This window comes from Elephantulus edwardii, unplaced genomic scaffold (genome assembly GCF_000299155.1).
Source record: "Elephantulus edwardii isolate Elephantulus edwardi_28Jun2011 unplaced genomic scaffold, EleEdw1.0 scaffold00199, whole genome shotgun sequence".
NCBI lineage: Eukaryota > Metazoa > Chordata > Mammalia > Macroscelidea > Macroscelididae > Elephantulus > Elephantulus edwardii.
The window spans coordinates 4915079-4920837 of NW_006399949.1; positions in this window are offsets into that span (position 1 = coordinate 4915079).

Below are 5759 nucleotides of genomic sequence, written 5' to 3' on the forward strand. Positions count from 1 at the left end.
TGTTCTTTTGAGATGCCCCGAGTGTATTCACATTTGCAAGTTTTGACCAACAGCCACTCCAAACTTCTGGTTAAAAGTCAAGTGAATTAATGTTGACACTTGCACAGGAAACCCACCAACAATCCCGCCAGGGGACTCCTGAAAAAGACTATGCAAAACCAAATCTAAACATTACTGTTGAGTCAATTCTGACTGCTAAGCGACCCTGTAGGACAGGGCAAAACTGCCTGTTAGGGTTTCCCTCTGTGAATCCCTATAAAAGCAGAGTGCCATTTCTTTCTCTTACCTAGTAGTTTGTAGATTTGAATTGTTGAACATTCAATTAGCTGTTGAGTATTTTAACCACTGTGCTACCAGGAATCCTATTTGGATACATACCTAGAAAACCCAAACTTGCCGCCATCAAGTCAGTTCTGGCTCAGAGCAACCTCCATTGAGTTTTTTGAGGTGACAAAATCTTTACAAGAAGAGATTGTCCATCTTCCTTCCTTGGACAGTTGGTAGATTTGAACTATCAATCTTTTTGACAGTAACTTAGTATGTTACACATTATGCCAGTAAGTCCCCTCAGTAAAAGACATAGACACAAGTAATACATTCATCCATGTTAGATCATTGGATTAAAAATTAAAACAAGAAAAGAACTGAAAAGTACATTTCCTTGTCTAAGAAATAGCAATTGGGTAGGACTCAGATACTGTAGAAGGCATGCCTCCTTCCCAGATCTAAACATTTTAAGAGAGAGCTTTCTCCACTGGTAATGAAAGTCTCTTCTCTTAATGACTGCCTTGTGAAAACTTTTGGCTCTAGTCTTAAGCCATCTTTGGAACACAACCCAACTACTAGTTTTAAAGGGTGATTCAACCACTAGCCCCAAGCAGAAATGCCAATGTCACCATGCCCTTCTCCAATTCAAAAGAGTGGGTGTCCTAAAATTCCAGGGCTATTCCAGTTCCTAAACTGAGGTGGTGAGTGGCATGCACTCAACATATACAAGCCAGTCCCTGGAGGCAGTTGTCACCCAAAGGAATTTCAATGAAGCTAAGCAGGATGTTGGCTTTGGTAACCGTCTGCTTCTTAGTAAATCAACAAATAGTTCTTCCACCTGGGGTGAAAATATGAAAAACGAAAGAGAATGCATAATGTCACAGAAGGTCCTATCCCACAAAAGGCCTGTGAGACATGTGATCCAACTTGGTCATTTTTACAGACGGAAATGCTGAGGCACAGAATTAAATTGTTTTGTAACAAGGTCTCAAATAAGGTCGGTAGACGTGTTGGGAGCTTTCACACAAACTAAGCCTCCTTGCCCAGTCTCCAAGTCTTTGCAGTACTCCTTTAATTTGTATAGGGCCAAACAATGCTCAAACTTTTTTGAAAAAATAATTTTTTTCTTAGTATCACTTGTTACTAAGTATAAGACAATATTAAATACTTTTTTAATATGTTGTCTTGACTTAAGCTATATATGTGCTCTGTGCTTTTTGAAGAGGGCTACATTCACTGTGGCTTTAGTAGCTAAGTGAAAGTACAAAAGTCTCACAGGATGAAGAGTGTGCTCAATGTCACTAGTCACAAGTAGGGATAGGGGCCAGGCAACAAGGGGACTTGTCTGGACCATTTCTTTTGTTTTGTATGGGTGTACCTCAGTTTGAAACCTAGAGTTCAGTGTTAGTATCACCATGTGGCCCTACGAATGGAGCTCACCCCTTCTATGAACCTCAGCTATCTTCATCAGTAGAATAAGTTTCCTCCAAGATTTAACTCATACCACTGAGTTTATTCTGATTCATAGAGACCTTCCATGTTTCCAAGGCAGTACATCTTCACGTGACAATACTGCCTATCCTACTGCAGATAGCTGCAGGGTTGAAACCACTAACTTATGATTATCAGCCTATCATTTTAAGCCTTGGGCCAAGAGACTCTCTTGATAATATCTTCCATACTTTGGACATGTTATTAGGAAAAGTTGTTGTTGTTTTTGTTGTGTGCCCCTGAGTTGAAATTGATCCATATCTATCCCTCCAGAGGGTTTTCAGAAGCAGTACAATGCATAGAAGGAGACTGTACATCCTTCTCCTGTATGAGCAGTTGGTGAATTCGAACCACACAAGTAATTTCTTACCACTAGGCCACCAGAGCTCTCAGGGTTTCTTAAGCTGAAGGAACTGAAGAGCAAAGTCAAACCTCGAGCTGCAATACCTAAAAGATGCTTTGGGCAAAATATTAAATGACCCAGGAAGCATTAAAAGAAGATGGAAAGAGTATACAAAGTCATTGTACCAAAAGTAATTGGTGGACACAGAACAATTTCATGAAACAATGTATGAGCAAGAGTCTGTGGTGATGAAGAAAGAACTTCAAGCAGTTCTGAAAGGATTGGCAAAAAAACAAGGCCCCAGGAATTGATGGCATACAAATTGACATATTTCAACAGACAGACACTGCCCTGGATGTGCTCACCAGTTGTGCCAAGAAATCTGGAGGACAACCACTTGGCCAACTAACTGGAAGAAATCTATATTTGCCACCATTCCAAAGAAAGGTGATCTGACAAGAGTGTGGAAATTATCAAACAGTATCACTGATATCACATGCAAGTAAGATTCTGCTGAAGATTTTCCAAAAACGACTGGTATAGGACATCAACAGAGAACAGCCTGGAGTGCAGCTTGGATTTAGATGAGGCCGTGGAACTAGGAATATTAATGTATTCCTAGACTAGAGCTAATGTCAGATGGATCTTGGTTGAGAGCAAAGAGTGCCAGAGGAATGTCTATCTGTGTTTCATTGACTATTCAAAGACATTTGACTGTGTGGATCACAACACACTGTGGCTGACTCTGAGAAGAATGGGAATCTCAAAACAATTGATTGTATTTATGCTAAACCTATACTTGGACCAGGAGGCAGTAGTCAGAACAGAGCAAGAAAACACTGCATGATTCATAATTGGAATGTGTGTGCATCCAGGATGTGTTCTATCTCCATATCTTTTGAATCAATATGCAGAACAAATTATCTGGGAGGCTGGGCTCTATAAGGAAAAGTGTGGCATCAGGATTGGAGGTAGATTCATCAAAAATCTGTGTTATGCAGATGACACAAACTTGCTTGCTGAAACTGAAGAGGATCCGAAGCGCTTGCTGCAGAATGTCAAGGACTGCAGCCTTCAATAAAATTGAAGCTCAACATTCAGTAAACAAAGATTCTCACCACTGGGCCAATTGGCAACATCATTATGGATGGTGAAGAAATTGAGATTGTTGACAACTTCAGTTTTGTTGGCTCTAAAATCAACATTGTTGGTACCAGTAGCCAGGAAATTAAAAGATTAATTGCCTTGGGAAAGTCTGCTAGTAGAGACCTCTTCAAAGTACTGAAGAGCAATGATGTCAGTCAAAAGACTAAGGGGTTCCTTATACAGGCCATGGTTTTTGTAATTACTTGCTATGTGTCAGAGAGCTGGACAATGCCTAGGGATGACAGAAAGAGAGTTGATGTGTTTGAGCTGTGGTGCTGGAGAAGAGTATTGAATATACAACAACAGCTAGGAGAACAAACAACTTCATCCTAGAGAGGGTGAAACCAGGTTGCTCCTTGGAAGCGAGGATTCTGAAGCTTTGTCTGACATACTTTGGATACATTGCAATATGAAATCAGTCCTTGGAAAGGAATGTTATGCTTGGGAGGGTGGAGGGACAGCACAAGAAAGGAACACCCTCAATGAGATGGATTGCCAGTCACTGGGATAATGGAGATAGGTGAGTCAGAGACAATGAGATTGGCAGGGGATAGAGAAGGGTTTAGGGCTTTTGTACATAGGATTGCTATGAGTCATAGGTGACTTAATGGCACATAGCAACAACAACAACAACATTGGGATTTTACTGAACACATAGATTGTCTTTGGTGGTATTTTCATTTTCACAATACTGAGTCTTTCTATCCATGAGCAAGGTATATTTTTCCAATTCCCCAGGTCTCTTTTTGTTTCTTACGGTAATGTTTTATAATTTTCTTTGAATAGACCCTTTGTGCTTCTAGCTAGATTTGCTCCAAAGTATTAAATCTTGTGGTTAGCTATTGTGAAGGTTATTTTTTTTTTTACTTAGCTCCATTTCTGTATTCTCTTTGCCACTGTGGAAAAATCCAATTAATTTTTGTATGTTGATTTTGTATCCTACCACTTTGCTGAATTGGTCATCTATGTCCAGTAGTGCTGAGTCTTTAGGATTTTCTAAGTATACTATAATATCATCTGCATATCATTTTACCCCCTCTTTGCCAATTTGGATACCTCTTATTTTCTTTTCTTGTCTTATTGCTATCGCTAAGACCTCCAATACAATATTGAATAGGAGAGGTGATAGTGGGCCTCCTTGCCTAGTTCCTGCTCTCAAGGGGAATGCCTATAATCGCTCTTCACTGAGAACAATGTCAGCTCTCGGGTTTACTTAAATATTTTTTTACTATGTTGAAGAAATTCCCCTCTAATCCTCTTTTGTTGAGTGTTTTAATCAGGAAAGGGTGTTGGATTTGTCAAAAGCCTTTCCAATTGATAGGATCATGTGGTTCTTGTTCTTTGCTTTGTTAATGTGATGAATTACATTATTTTCTTTATGTTGAACCATCCTTGCCTACCTGATATGAATCCCCGTTGGTCATGGTGAATTATTTCTTTCATGTATCATTGGATTCAATTGGCCAGTATATTATTCAGGATTTTTGCATCTATGTTCATGAGAGATATTGGCCTATCGTTTTCTATTTTGGTGGTGTTCTTTCCTGGCTTGGTATAAAGGATATGTTTACTTCATAGAGTGAGTGTGAGAGAATTCCATCTTTTTCTATTTTCTAAAATATTTTATGTAGAATTCATGATAGTTCTTCTCTGAATGGCCTATAAAATTACTTGTAAAACCATCTGGTCTTTTTTTTGGCTGGAAGTTTTTTTATTACCTTTCAATTTCATCTTTTGTAATGTGTCTGTCCAGGCGTTCAATTTCAGTATATGTCAGTTTAGGTAGTTTGTGAATTTCTAAGTATTTCTTCATTTCCTCTAAGTTTTCATATTTGTTTGAGTATAGTTTTCCAAAATATTCCATTGTTAACCTTTTTATTTTAATTGGTTTTGTTGTGACGTTGCACATTATATCTTTTATTCAGATTATTTTTGTCTTTTCCTTCTTTTCTTTTGTTAGTTTTGCTAGTGGTTTGTCGATTTTATTGACCTTTTCAAAGAGCCAACTCCTAGTTTTATTGATGGTTTCAATTGTTTTTCTGTTTTCTATTTAATTTATTTCTGCTCTAATATTTATAATTTCAGGGTTTTTTTAGAGGGTGTCAGGTTTTCTTGCTGTTCTTTTTCAAATTGTTGGAGATTTGGGGTTAGAGAGTCAATGGTCATTTTTTCCTGCCTTTGATTACTGCTTTGGCTGTTTCCCAGAAGTTTTGGTAAGAGGTGTTTTCATTGTCTTTTGTTCCAAGAAACTTTTCTATTTCATCCTTTATTTCTTCTTGTACCTACTCATGCTCAAGAAAGGTGTTGTTCAGCTTTAAAATGTATGGAGTTTTTTCTCCTTTATCATCTTATTTTTAATATCTAATTTTGTAGCATTGTGGTCTGAGAAGACGCTTTGTATTATTTCTTTTTTTAATTATTACATTTTATTCATTTTAATGAGCATTTACAGAGATTTTGGGTTTTCATTCATTCATTGTTGCACTATTTTCTCTACCCTCCTCCCCAGTTC